Source organism: Cheilinus undulatus, linkage group 13 (genome assembly GCF_018320785.1).
Source record: "Cheilinus undulatus linkage group 13, ASM1832078v1, whole genome shotgun sequence".
Taxonomy (NCBI): domain Eukaryota; kingdom Metazoa; phylum Chordata; class Actinopteri; order Labriformes; family Labridae; genus Cheilinus; species Cheilinus undulatus.
Window position 1 is genome coordinate 29,992,835 of NC_054877.1, and position 15,478 is coordinate 30,008,312.

The following is a 15,478-nucleotide window of genomic DNA, read 5'->3' on the forward strand; positions in this document are numbered from 1 at the left end:
GGCAGTACACAGACAGACAGTGGTCCACATTGACCCAGAATAAAAGAGAGTTACAGGTAAAGCATTGTATTACACCTGCCCTGTAATATTGCACTGGCTTCACGGCGATAAATAGTTTGAAAAATATATTGCACATTCCCCTGGTGCAAGATGTCAAAATGCCAAAAGAATGTGCAAGTGTTATTTGGTCTCTTTTGTGATACTGTAGAAACATGGTGGTGCAAGATGGCAAAGTCCGTGGAGGGAAACCCTCCATATGTATGAATAAAATGCTTATTTCAGTTCACCCCCCAGAGGTCAGTTAAATCCATCATGAAGAAATGGAAGTAATATGGCACATGTGTTATCTGCCTCAATCAGGCGTCCTCACAAACTTTGTGACCGTGCAAGAAGGAGACGAGTGAGAAAGGCCACCAAGACACCTATGACTAGTCTGAAGGAGTCTATTATAATCTATTTACACTTTGACATTAAAAGTTCTTTTAATGGTCAAAAAAATCCAAGTTATATTGACCTTAATTGATTAATTAAATCAATAAAAGATGGTGAATATTTTTTATAGGCACTGTGCAGCAATATGTGCTATGAAAACTAGACTGCCCCTGTCCCACTTACCAACCACTCAGCCCTAATCAACCAAACCTGACTAGAAAAAATAGTTTTGGACAAGCTTTGTCCAAACATTTTAAATCCTGTAAATCTGGATGCATTATTGGTGACAAATTAGTTAATAATTCGATGTATGCAGATGACCTTGTTGTTTTTTAGTTCCAGTAGTGCTGGTCTTCAGTGGCTGCTGTCTATTTGCTCTGTGGTGTTGAGCATGATATTAAATATAATGCTAAGAAGAGCTCAGTTATGATCTTCCGCACAGAAAAAGATCAGATATTGAACTTCCCTTTTTTTAAACTGTCTAACAGTTGAGGTTGTAGTAAAGTTAGATATCTTGGTCATTTTATCACAGAAAAATGATGGATGATGATATCTACAGACTGTGCTGCAAGACTTTTGCACAAGCAAACATTTTTGCTTGTAGGTTCAGATTTTGTTCAGATACTGTTTGTCTTTGTTTAAAACATATAGTACCAGTGTTAATTTTGGCAGCTATTTTTAATTTTAGTCTTAGTCTTTAGATTAAATGTCTTTTAGTTTTAGTCATATTTTAGTCATTTAGCCCATTTGGTCTTAGTCTAGTTTTAATCGATGAAAACTCAAAAACATTTTAGTCTAGTTTTAGTCCACAGAAAGTCTGGAACTAAATCATGGTTCTGTGTTCACTGCACCCTGCCAAACCTGGGATCCCTGCTTTCTACAGCTGAGAGGTAGAATAGCTGTAGATGCATTGATTTTGACAGATTTACCCACAGTGGAGAAACATCACGGATTTTGAATGCTTGACGAAAACTACATTTTATTTTAATCTAATTTTAGTCATCTGACGAAAACTAAACATACTTTTTGTCATTTTTAGTCATCATAGATCTATTGTTTTTAGTTTTAGTCTAGCTTCTGTTATGGAAAAAAAAGGCTGTCGAAAAACGTTTTTAGTCATAGTTTTAGTAGATGTTATTAACACTGTATAGTACACCTCTGTATACTGCATACTTGTGGACAAACTATAAGAAGTCAAGTATGTTGAGGCTACAAACAGCCTATAATGATGCATTGATATTATTACTGAAAAGACCAAGATGATGCAGTGCAAGTGAGATGTTTGTGACTACAGGACTTAATACTCTACATGCTGTATAAGGAAATCTGGTGTATAATTGTATCTGCCGACTTGATTCCATTGAGAACAAAATCATATTAGATAGATAGGCATTAATTGTTATTGCATTGTAAAAACACAACAAAATAACTTTTGGCAGTCTCCTCTTTAGCAGCAAACACCGTCGTCCAAGCAGTGGTTTGAAATCGTCCATCCTGCTGGCGAGGGAGTGGGCATCCAGGAGAAAGATGCTTGGTAGGGCAGGTTTGTGTGGGGTTGCTCTTAGCCTAGCCTGAAGCCCGACTTGTTTGCCCCACTTCTGCCTTCTCACACAATACTGTCTCTGCCTCCTCCCCACCTGGCTATACATGTTGTGCTCCTTTCAGTCTCCGAGCGCCCTGTTCTCCGGATAATCTCCGTCTGGAAAGATGTACACTATGTGACATGCTGTCAGTTCTGGTATGAGTAGGGCTTTGTTTGCTGCTAGTGTTGGTGCGCAGGGCTGCTGCGTTTGTAGGCACCGCCCCATGCTATCTCGATAGGTAGCATCCAGTAGTCTCTGTTGATCAGGCAGAGTTCTGTTGCACTTACTGGCAGTTGTTATTAGCTTTTAAGCTAGCCAGGAGTTGTAGCTGAGACTGAGGCCTTCTTTTTCACCTTTTTTGGGGGTTTTCTTGATGGAAATTTCCCGTTCTTTCCCTCAAAGGAGTCCTGGACCATCCATCTTCTTTGTTTTCACAGGTTTCAACATATGTTTTCAACTTAATTGTGAAAAACACTACAAGTCCAAGATAAAACTCAAGGGTGCATCTTTCTTGCTGCCAACTGCCCTGGTTGTCCGGCAAAAGAAAAGTGAAAAAGTCTTGCCTCATAGATGCCCTCGCACTCTCTCTCCCCTCTCCCATCTGACGAGCAAAGCCTCTTGCTGTGAGGGACATGTGTGAGCAGGCTAGTCTGAAAGATTTCAAGGGTGGCCTCTGAAATTATTTAGAGATTTTCAGGAGTGCATGTGTTAAAAAGGCTAACAGTAAAAGGTTTTTTTTTCTAAATACATTTTTGTCCTTTTTACTCACTCTGAGTAAAAGAGCCAGTCTTTTTAGCACATGAATCTCTCCCATTGCCTTTCATCCCCTTTTCTCTCCTCCTCTCGACGCCATCTCTCTTAGCATCCTATCATTCATCTCCTTCCTCTTTCTATTGCGCTCTCTAACCCCTGCTTGTATCCAAATCCTCTTCCTCTTTCCCCAGCTGCCCCGCGCCGGCTGCTCCAGCTGTTGTTGGTCCATTGACACAGTTCAAACAAAAGCGGGTTTAGAGCTTCCTACAGCTGCGAATGCTGGGGGAGCGAGCCAAAACAGATACACAGACGCAGCAGTCCACCAGGGCCAGTTTTGGGCATGTCTGGGCTTGTGCTAATGTTTTTTTTATGCTTTCTAAACACACCCTACATCAAGACAGAGAACAGCCATGCATTTTGCTTGTCACAGATGTAGAATCAAAGCATTGTGAGTGTGAAAATTCTCATGAGTCAGTCTCTTCAGCCCCCTCACAGCTCCAAAAAACCTGCTCTCCCCGATCATCTGGCGCTGCATCCAGAGAAAGACAGCAGGGGGTTGGTCTTATTACATTTTCGGCGTGACAACACAGATGGTCAGCCAGACAGATAGATTGATGGGGATACATGCGGTATTTATTGCGGCGAGGCAGATAATGACACAGCAGCTCAGGTGGTGAAATGTACACCGGTTATTGTGCTCCATCAGGCTGATGAAATAACGTCGTTTAGGTGGCATCCAACCTGCACCCTGCACCGCTGGGGACCTGGCAAGATGACATGTTTTGTTTTTCTCACCTTGCACCTACAGCACCCCCTATCCCCCCACCCTCTTACCCATGATGCCTTTCACCACAAGTGGGTTGAGATGGTCTCCCAAGGCCTGTCTCCATGACAACAAGCAAGGAGTGCTCATAGAAGACTCAGATCTGTTTCCTGCTGCACCATGCTAGTTGGGAGATAGCCACCATACCTAGGTGGAAGCTTTTGTTTTCTTATTTATCAAGGCGGCAGTTTGGATCAGATCTTGTTTCTGCTTCCGTAAATAAGTGACTGAAAAGATGTTTTATATTAACTTTAGGGAAACACGAAAAGAAGGGACAAAAACCAAACCTGTGCATTTAATAATCAACCTTTAAAGGGTCTTTTTTGCCTTTTAGTTAAATTAAACAAGTAGTTAATACAGTGACATGTTGAACAAATTAACCCTTTACAATAATAAATGTATGTAAGAAACATCTGAATGTTAAAACACTTAAGAAGGAGATGAGTTGAATAAAGATATACGGGTCTGATCATGTGATCTGTGTGGTGTACATCTTTGCATAGTTGTCCAAGAGGCATCTGGCTGCAGACCTCTATTGTGGGGTGTTTTGGACTCATCTGTTGCAGACCTCTACAATGGGGCGACTTTGACTGTGGTGCGGGAAGTGACGTACATAAGCTGGAAACAGAATGACATACTGAATCATGTATATATTTTTGCTCACTCTCAGAGGTAAAATAGAACATTTACTGAGGGAGATCAGTTTTAATTCAAAACACCACAAACTAAGGAAAAACCCAACAAGGGCTAGTACGTCACTTCTCGCCCCATAGTCAAGGTCGCCGTATTGTAGAGGTCTGCAAGAGATGAGCCCAAAATGCCCCACCATAGAGGTCTGCAGCCAGATACCTCTGCTTGTCTTGCAAACAGTGCTTATCTATTTGAGCTCTGGTAAGTCTCAGATAGATCAGCCTTGTCTCTGAACTGTTGTTTGTTCTGACCAGGGCTTGACATTAACTTTTTTGCTCACTGGCCACTATGGCTACTTGTTTTTGAAAAGTTACTAACCACTGAGCATCTCCACTGGCCACAATGGTGTTGATGGGAAAAAATGTGTTTCATGCCAAATTGGGCATGTCTGGAATGAGATGAAACACATGCTCCATTTCTTTCTCTAATGGATACTAAGTTAATACCAATATTAAAACATTGACTTTTAATTAACTTTATTAATGAAATCAGAAATGCAGCTGGTTTCATTTAATTCTCACTCAGAGAAATATCCGCCAGAGAATGCTGAGGTTGTGGCACTGATAAATTCCACTAGCCAAAGTGGCTAGTTGAAGTCAATCTGGTACCTGCCAAAGCTGAAATCCACCTGCATTCTGCTAGTTGGCTGGTGTAAATGTCAAGCCCTAGTTCTGACCAAAAAAGATATCCACAGATATCTAGACGGTCCTGTTTCTGCAGAACATATTGCACCAGATTATTTTTTAAGACATTTTGGCGGTGCGTCAAGGAGTTTGCATGTCGTTGAGGGTCTTCAGTCAGTGAGGAATGGTGTCAGTCACTGAGGAAAGTATGGTGGGGTCTTTTTTTCTTTAATTTGATGATGGGCCACTTGTTAAGGCCAAGCTTCAACAAAATTTCCACTGAAATGTTGGAATTTCTTTGAAATGAACCTTTCCAGAATCCACAAAAACAACCTAAAACTTCTATGATAATTCTTAAATATATTTTCAATGTATTCAATAAAAAGTGCTGCAATAATTCTTCAGATATTCCCAAAATATTTCAGTGAAATATTATTGAAATGCCTTTACATTCCAATGAAAAATTTCTCCATGTAAATTCCAGAAAATTTTCAAGCAAATTCCCTTGAAAATATTAAAGCAAATTCACATTTTTTTTTTTATCAGATTCCCAAAACTTCACAAATACATCTCCCATAACTCCATGGAAATCATGCAAAATTCCCTAGAACATCAAAATTCCCTGAAATGTCCAGAAAATTATTTAAAATTTTTCTATGAAACTCCCTAAGACATACAAACATGTCCCCAAAATTTTCATTAAAATACTTGAAAATTTTCAAGCAATTTCATTCAAAATATCCAAAGAAATTACTTAAACTTCTATGGAAATCCTGGTGTTTTATCTAATGAATTCCAATAGCAGAAATTATTACTATGATGTAGGACAGCCAAAATGATATGTCCTCATTTGCACATGCAAGGTCTTAGAAGGTTAAGTAAAGGGATGATGGTGAATGAATGAACAAATAAATGAATTCCAATTAAAAAAGTAAAAGAAAAAGTATACAAGAGAATGGGAAAGTTACATAAATTACAATTTAATTAGATATGATATGATAAAATACAGTATGTTATGATAGAAAACAATATGGTGCAATACCATACCATACCATATCATACCCTACCATGCCATAACACAGGTATGATGGATGCAATACAATAAAATATGATACAAAAAACATGTTATGATACGATACATTGCAATGTAATACAATATGACATGATATGCTATGGCACAATATACTTACTTTTGCTCAGTTAGCTTTAGCTAAATCTGACATAGCTTCATTATTAACATTACTATATAAGCCAAAGGGGATAGATATAAAGATTTAAGTAATGGTATATAAATGTACTTATAAAGTTAGCTTTAGCAAAGCAAGCTTTAGCAATGTTGGCTTTAACAAACATAACTAAAGCTTATGTTGCTAAAATAGAGAGCGTATCTACGTAGCTAATGTAGCTGCTCTGTGAGCTTAGCTTAAGCTACATCTGCTAAGTTAGCTACGTTATAATGTTTTCATTGAGGACGAGCTTCATTTCTGTAAGCAGACAGTTTAGTCAGCTTTAAATGTTTTGAAGAGAGGTTTTGCAGGTCAGGGTTTATAACTTTTAACTTCAGTATCCTAACATTACCTTAACTTACCCTAACCCCAAACATTAGTTTAATCCAGTTTTACTTGCATTTTAAAATTCAAGTGTTAGAAAATGTATCATTATTAAAGATGACAGAGTAAATGACGATTAGAAAAAATAGAGCTTAACAGAGTCTCACATAAAATTCAGCCAGTAAATAAGTCTGTAAATGTTGTCAGTTACAAAAAAAGGTGAAAATCTGTCCAAAAATGAGTTTCTCAATCATGTGTCCTCTTTTACTCTTTACCACTGATTCTGAACTTATAGCACACTCTTATATTTCCAGCATAAAAATAGCTGTGCGTTGAATTATGCATGGCTTTGTGCGCCCGCTTGCTGAAGGAAAAGTTTAGAAAAGAAAGCATGTATAAGGACGGGCTGGGAATGATATTACCTCATGTCTCCTCTGACCTCAGCCCCTGTGGGCACATGGCACTCGCAAGTTATACACACATAAATGCACACACATTCACACTGGTACAAAAACACACAAAACACACATAAACATGGCAGATGGCAAAGCATCATGGGGGAGATTGGCACTCTCCCACACTTCCCTTTTCTCTCTCTTAAACACACAGCCCAGAGACACACAAGGATGCCGACACACACACTTGGAGACGTTGAGGATCAGAAGCGCAGGATGAAGCATGGCTTACTGCAGGCATGAGCTGCACCGCCCCGGTTACATTTTTAGCGGTGGAAATAAACTATCTGAGGATCCTCTCTTACAAGAAAACACACCTGTCACTCAAACAGAGCGTCTCTCTTCCCTGAATATCAATGAATCTGGAGACTTGGGTGCCTCAACTAAAAATCTCTATCAGTGTTGCTTAATGCTGCAGGATGCTGAGATTAGGGATATGAGTGCTGCAGTACATCCAAAAACAGTTGTCAGCATGAGAAGTATTGAAAATAATAGCACACCCAGCCTGAAGCAATGTTTTTCATCATGGTCTAAGGCTACAAGTGAGGTCACTGATTCAGCTTCAAATCAGCTGATCAAATATGACCTGGAGCAGCTATCTGCCAAACCACAGCGACAAAAGGAAGCTCATAAATTTCACAATTTATTAGCGGATATTTTACCTTATTAACAAGGACATCACACAGCAAAAACAATTCACTCATCAATAAGCCAGAATTCTTTTTAGTTTTTCTTTAAAGCTTCTGTTGAATGTATCACCTGACTATATGTAACACTCAAAAGTATTATTGACATGAACTTTTGCCTTGGGAAACATTAAAGTTCCTGTAAAGTGATAAGAAAATGTGCAATTTATGTTTGTTGTATGACAGGCTACTGTGTTATGAACCACCAGGCCAAATTTCAGTCAAGAAAAACATCTCTATGTTTATAAAATTAAGCTTCACAATCATGGAAATGAGGCAGTAAAATCTGCTCAAGGACGGTGAACAATCACACCCACTCACAAGAAATATAAACTGCCCAAGTTTTAAAAAAAATTTACATCCATGAGAGGAACAATCCCATTTACAGCCCATTTATAAGATGTCTTTGCCATTAAGTTGGTGCTGAAAACACTCCATTTCCTGTTGTTGCTCTTCAAAATAAAAGTCTTGCTGATTATTTGCATTGGAAACTTTTATTTTGACAGACTCAGCAGGAACAGAACATATCTATCAGCAGAAGACATTAGCATCGCGACACTAAAGGCTCAGGTATGCTTTCCACGTGGATGGCCGCACGGACACAAACTGATGCCAAAACGTCCGGTGTGTTTTTGCCTAGCGCTGGCCTACTCCATGCCAAAATGCTTTTCTCCTAAAAGCTAGGGGGCAGTGTCTTCATGTCTGGAGCATGTTTTGACATTTTGCACGTCCTCATCTGCAAAAATTTCAGAGCTATGTGAGGCCAGACAAAAATTAGGGGCATGGGAGCCCCTGCAAGGGGATGTTTCTGAACATTTTATATCACGTTTGATGCATGGACACCCGCGACTCAGCATGCGACAGGCTGCACAGCCAGGCGGGACTGAATTGTTGCTGCTTTGAGAGAGACAAAGCCAAAGTCCGCTTCTTTTAACCATCCAGGACTAAAGACAAGTGAAATATATATTAATGCACACCTTCAGCAGTAAGATTATTGTTCCTGCTGCTTCTGGTTACATGAAAAACAGACAAGCACCTCAGCTATTACCCTGCCCCCTGACTTTGAGGTGAACTGTAGCCAAAGTCCAGCTGCCTAGCTCTGTTCCAGAGCAGAGATATAAGTATATTTTCGGTCTAAAACTTCTGTTGTGATTTAAATGATCCATACACCACTGTGGCTGATAGATTTGGCAAATTTACCTCACAATTAACAAAAACACAGCATTTAGCTGGCTGGTACTTTCAATGAAGGCAGTGAAATCGGCATTGAGATGAAATGCTCAAAGATTTTATCACATTTTAGCAGTTTGGGGTTCTCCAAAAGCGCCTGATGATGTCATAGGGTAGAAACCATCATTCTTGGTGGTGATTCTCGTTTGCTTCTTAAGATCATATCAATTCTCTGATATCAATTTCAGTCAGTTTCATTACCTCATAAAAACTCCCCACATTGGCTTTAAGTTTGTATCCTGCTATCTAGTTCCTTAAAACAATTTATTTTCTTTTTTTTTTTAAATCAAGTCAACCAAGATAAAATAAGGCAATATCAAGACAATTGTTTGAATTGTTGTAAAGTATCATTTCTTTCTGTTATCAACAATGGATGAATCACTTCACTAATTAATGAAATCATTAATAACGCGTTCAATCATTAATCAAGCAACTGAAAAACATAAGAGAATAGGAAAAAAATCTATTTTTTAAGGGTTCATGTAAGGCAAAGGCTCCTAACTATTCCTTGAAGCCCCCTCTGCTTGTATTGAAAAAAACTGGGCACCCCTCCAACACTGAAAATAAAGTTGTACAATGCTGTGAAAAATGACCATGAATTTTAATCTCTCTATTATAACCCAAATTAGAAGTGTGCCTGACTATTCAGCCAGATATTTTTGAGTGTGAAAACCTTATTTCAACACATTTTTATCCACAGCTCTTTGAAAAACTATCAAGTAAGTGTGTTATCGTTTTGTTAAAATGTGCAGATTCAATTTTGACTACCTCAAAAAAGAGTGTGGTTGCTATGAAACTAGAATTTTCAACTTGGATAAAGTACTATTTTATTAGGGGACAGCAGTAGTTCAGTCTGTAAGGACTTTGATTGGGCAATAGAAGGTTGCTGGTTCAAGTCCCATTTGATCAAGTCTGGGCATTGGTCTGGTAGCTGGAGAGGTGCCTGTCTAATTCCTGAGTACTGTTAAGGGACCCTTGAGCAGGGCAATAAACTCTTGAAAGCTTTGTGGGCAGTGAAGGACAATAACCCATTAGTGCATGTACAGAGATCTTGTAGTGCATGTATTTCTGACTAGCACGTTCATCAACAGAGCGTAGGAACTGAATCTGTCCTAAAAGGATTAACAATCAAACCACACTGACTCTGTGGCTTTACAATTCATTGCAGTTTCATCCTAATCTGGGACTGAACATTGTGATAAACCCATTGCAGATGTCTTACTTTTTGGCACCAAATTATACAAAAATACTTTATCCAAACAGTTTCTGACTCAGCCTGTGAACAATTATCCTTTTAAAGAAAGACAGATTGTATGTAAATGCTTTCACACCATTTGAGGCAGTCAGGTGAAGAAACAGTAATAATGACAGATGAAAGTGTCAATGTTGGTGTGAAAAAGGTAACTTTCACAACATGAGCTTGATTGTGAAAAATTGTATGAAAAATGGACTCAGCAAAAATCCACCCACCAGTGTTAATTTTGGCAGTAGTTTTAATTTTAGTCTTAGTTTTAGTCTTTCAATGAAATGCATTTTAGTTTGTCTTATTTTAGTCCTTTCTATCCCTTTTAGTTTTAGTCTAGTTTTAGTCGATAAAAACTAAAAACATTTTAGTCTAGTTTTAGTCCATAAAAAGTCCTCACATTTTAGTCTTTACTTTTAGTCCAAGCAAGGAACTTGTTATAGATTGGAGACGAAATATGGGGGACAGCAAATATTTTCATTGGTTTTATTTGCTGCTGTTCAAGTCAGACCCTTTAAAAAAAGGCTTTTAGCCTCCATGTGTTTGAGTATCTTTTGGTATTAGAACGGGGTAGCAGAATCATTTAAGGATGGCAACATGTATTGCTTCATTTATTTTATTCATTAGGTATTTCAATCCTAGGGTACGCTGGGTCTGTCTTCATGTTTTAATTTTTTTGCAATTGATGGTATTGCTATTGTAAAAATCTTTACTTGCATGTCCTCTGACTCCCATCATGATGATAAAATCACCTGTAGGTATTCATCAGTGGACTTTTGTTCTCTGTGTGAAAGCTTTCAACAGTCTGTTATATGTCTATGTGGCTCTAGAGGGAAGTCTCCTTTCATACTTCATTATGTGTTCTTCAGAAAACCAGCATGATTTCCTTATTATCATGAAATAATGAGACATGAATCATAAAAATAGCTTTCTCGGGATCATAAGGAAACAGAACTGAAGCCTTGTATCCACCCACATCCTCTCTGTAGCTTTCTCTGGCAGGGAGCATGGGTTTTGCTTCAGGCCACAATTTAATTAACTGATCACCTGCAGCTAGCATTGTGGACGACTTATGGAGTGTTTAAAGATTGACAAACTTCTGCTTCTCTTAGAGTTCACAGTTTTATTAAGACTCTGATTTCCCTTAAGTTAATCACATGTAGTGCCAAGTCTTCAGTCTGTGGCGTCTCGTCGTTAGAGGTGGAGAAGTTATTAGTCTTTTACTCTGCACAGCATCAACAGAATTAGACACCAGCATGAATTCTATTCCAGACCATTTCAGCAGTTAGATCGCCAATCTCCATTTAAAAACTTCCGGATGTGCTTCAATTTTTCTCATCACAAATTCACGTCATGTCCAGGGTAGGATGTAGATTCGTGATTGAGGAACAAAGGGAGAAAAAGAGAATGCGTGACTTAGATCTTCCCCCTGTCCAAGCTTTTGTGTGCATGAAAACCCAAACGTAGTTTCCCTTTAACCTCAATCTCTGCTTGTCTAGGACGTATCAAAGCTGCTGCAGCTACCCACAATAGTGCGGCAAATGTACACCCACGCATCTTTACAGGGCTCCAAGGTCAGACAAAACCAACACAGGCATCCAGTAATGGAGGCATCGGCCTTGGATGAGCCCAGCAACAGATGGAGCGGTTCCCGCTAAGCAGGAAATGTATTACCAAATGGTATAAAAGTACATATAGGGCAGATTATTGCAAGGGATCAGAGGGGAGGGAGCAACAGAGTAAGAAGAAATTACAGTTAGCTCTGCCAGCATGAAGACTCATCTTCAGCACATAACACTTCCTTCAGCTCAGATAATGTAAAGAAGCTAATAACATTATAGATCTATCAAATGTGTAATTATTATATATATAATGTACCACAATATTCATTTAAGTTACATTAATTTACAGTGCATTAGTCTCTAACCTTCATTCTGATGACTAATGGTTTTCTTATCAGGCTCTTATGTAGTGCCACCCTTTTTCTAAGGTGCTTTTTTCACCCACAAACCATCTAGACTTGCTTATAAAACCACACACTGTTTCTTTTCCTCCTCAAATATAGGAGGAAAGAATATTTCATACAGCCTCATAACTGACCTAAAGCCAGCTGAATTTTGTGTTCAGTCTTTATATTTTTAACATCAGTGAGAAAGTCAAGGTATGAAAAAGCCAGAGTAAATGTCTCTACAAACCTTATGCTTTCAAATGTCCCAAATCTGCTTTTGAGAGGAAGCCATGCGTCACACTGATGGCTGCAAACCTCACCGCTTCAATTTTGACAATTTTCATGCTTTCAAATAAGTTGAGGGATTACTTGCTCCTCCATGAGCTGAGTCAATTTTTCAACCCCTTAGGCTCATAAACCTCTTTCAAACCCCTCAGGGTAATGCCAAAAATGCAATGTCATCCAGCTGAAACATGGCTGTTTTTTTTTTCTCTTTCATGCCAAACAAAATCTGCACATACAGGTGAACCTTTCCCCCTGACAACAGCAGGAGGAACAAGACGTGTGCATGTCCACTCTCAGGCAGCTACACAGCGTTCACTCGACTGAAACGACAACACAGGGCCTCCAAACACCCAAACACATTTCGTAATTTCACTCTTGGCGACCTCCCCTCTCTCTGTTGCTCGCTCTTCAGAGGCAGCACGTCTTCTGTGCAGCGGCTCATTACGCAGGCTGATGGTTGAGTCCTTGTCAACTCACTGTCCAATTAGCATATCTGAGGCTGGCACAGACTCTTATCCTAGCAGGAGAGAGAACAGTATATACATACTGATGCCCACATACTTATGCACTTGCATGTTCATCCCTAATTGTTAAACAGCTCTGACATACAAGAGGAGAAGTAGAAATTATCCAATTACAGGTCTCGTCTCTATTTTTTAATACATTATGATTGGAAAAGTGTTGTTATTTTAGAGCTTAATTAATGATTTAGTTTGTAATTAGTATTTTCATGCATAATTTAGTTAAGTAATTAACAACTGAATAAGGAAAACCTGCTGCTTTTGGCATTGTATGCAGTGATACAGGACAGATAAAGGTGGGAATAATCTCCTTATCTGTTTCTTTATCTCCATCATCTTTCAGTCTCTCTTTGTAGCCATCTAGTGTTTCTAACTTATCAGCTCTATAAGCACTAGCTAAGAAAAAGATAATTTCATTCACCTATTTTTCCCTTAACCTCAGTAACTATCAATCTAACCATCTGCTTTTAATTTTGCTGTCTACCTGCTTATACCTACCTGAAATTCAAGGTATTATTTTTAAAGTCACATTTGCTTAGATAATATTTCCTGTATAATTATTACTTAATATACTGGTACTACATACAGCTGATTGTTTATCTAGCTATTAGTTACCTGTCTTGTCAGGTAACATTCAGCTAATGGACATCAGCTGACTAAGTGAGTCATGGATATTAATATAATTCACACATTTCAAGAGGAACTAATTTGTGAAATAGGAATTTCAGCAAACCCACAAACTAAAGAGTGAAATGTTAAAGGTCTGACTGGGCTCTACATCTTATTTGCAGTATATAAGTTTGTGTCCCCAGTCTTTGAATGCAACCATCTTTATTACTATGCAAATACTGATATGGAGCTAATAGATTTAGCTAAATATACAAGTGTACCTTATCAGGGGCAATATCTTAATTTTTTCCATTCAGTAGAAAGTGAAGGAATGATGAGATTATTCCATTACTGGTTTGGCAAATGATATTTACATATTTAAATACCTAGGTTGCTCTATTAAATCAGGATTCAAATCTCATTACTATGCAAAATCCCGCATTCACAGAAGGGACCAGAAGTTGTGCTCACATTTCATGCAAAGTCTCATGGGGGCTGGGAATAAGGTGGACAGATGCTTAAATTCAAAGGATTCACCTTAAAAAGGTGAATTGTAAAACAGATATTTGGCGATAATCCCTACAATTTGGAGAGGGGTCTGGCATCAGACCGTACATTTCTGATGTCCACGCTAGCAAACCATTCATCTGAGATGCTGTGTATCTCAGAACAGAAGTGCCGTTATTTGCTGGTGCGTTGTATTTCCAGTTTTAGATTTTTCTAATACAACTTTATTCATAAACAAAGATTGGCAGTTACATTCATGAAACCCCACAGCAAACATTTCATAAATGAAACAGAGAAAAAGGTCAGAGGTCTAATTTGGGATTAAAGTATGTATAGACCTATTTCAGAAGTAGTTACACAAACGGTGGCTCGCTTTAGCTTCGTTAGCTTTAGCTAGAGCTAACAGTTACACTAGCTACATAACTGACATTACTACATAATCTAATGTAGCCAAGTTAGCTTTGGCAATGCGAGCTTTAGTAAATGCAGCTAGAGCTAAATTAGCTACATAGATAACATAGCTGCTTTGTGACTTTAGCTTTAGCTCTGCTAGCTATGTAGCTTTTCATGTAGGACGAGCTTTTTTTCTGTAAGCAGACTGAACTCTGCTTTATTAAATGTTTTGTAATCAGGTTTTGCAGGTCAGGTTTTTGACTTTAAAGTTTTCAGCCACTATTCAGCCCATTATTAAATCTATTTAACTTATTAATTTTAATTTTATTCAATAATATTCCCTCAAATATAACAAACTAGTTTTGCTGTAAATGCCTAATTAAAATGTGCTTCTGTTGATAGTACCTAGCTAGTTAGTGGGTGCTTATATTAACAGGCTAATGCTTGTATGCTAAGTGTACCAAATTTGCAACATCCCCACCAATATAGCATTTGTTTATATGGCTAGTATCTTTTGTTCCACACTAAATTCTTGGATGGTTTGCAAATATGTATTATTGTCCACAATCTCTTTATATCTTTCCATCTATCAATGATGCTATACCTTACTAGCAAATCAAAAGTACATTTTGTCCAAATTTATTTAAAGTTCCTGTATTACACATGATAATCATTTTGTGTAAGCTATTCTGGTAAATATGTGCGGCTTAAATGATCATCTTGTACCTTTTATGCATTTGGACTATATATCTTGTATTGTTATCTGTGTATGACTGCTTTTGTTTGTCTGGAACTCTGTTTGTTGCTGCTGCTGCTGCTGTCTTGGCCAGGAGGATACTCTTAAAAAGGGGATTTTTGATCTTAATGAGGTTTTCCTGGTTAAAAAAAAACAGAGTATTGACTAGATATAGCTACCTACTTTGTCAAATACACAGCAAGTTTCAGACTATCTACAACAATCAGTATTTACAAGTACTCTGCAAGCTTATTTAGCAGTTAATCTAACTGTATTTTAAAGGCATATTTGATGAAATATTCATAGTCATGTTTGGTAGGTCTCTCTCTCTCTCTTTCTCTATCTATCTATCTATCTATCTATCTATCTATCTATCTATCTATCTATCAATCATTGGCCAAAGCTGAAACA

General features: G+C 38.2%; 1 protein-coding gene across 19 annotated transcripts in view; it reads right to left on the reverse strand.

Annotated features, from left to right (window-relative positions):
* The window catches only part of LOC121519817 (receptor-type tyrosine-protein phosphatase S-like), a 131,112-nt gene that overhangs the window by 103,363 nt on the left and 12,271 nt on the right, over nt 1-15,478 (reverse strand). The gene's annotated exons all lie outside the window — the stretch shown is intronic.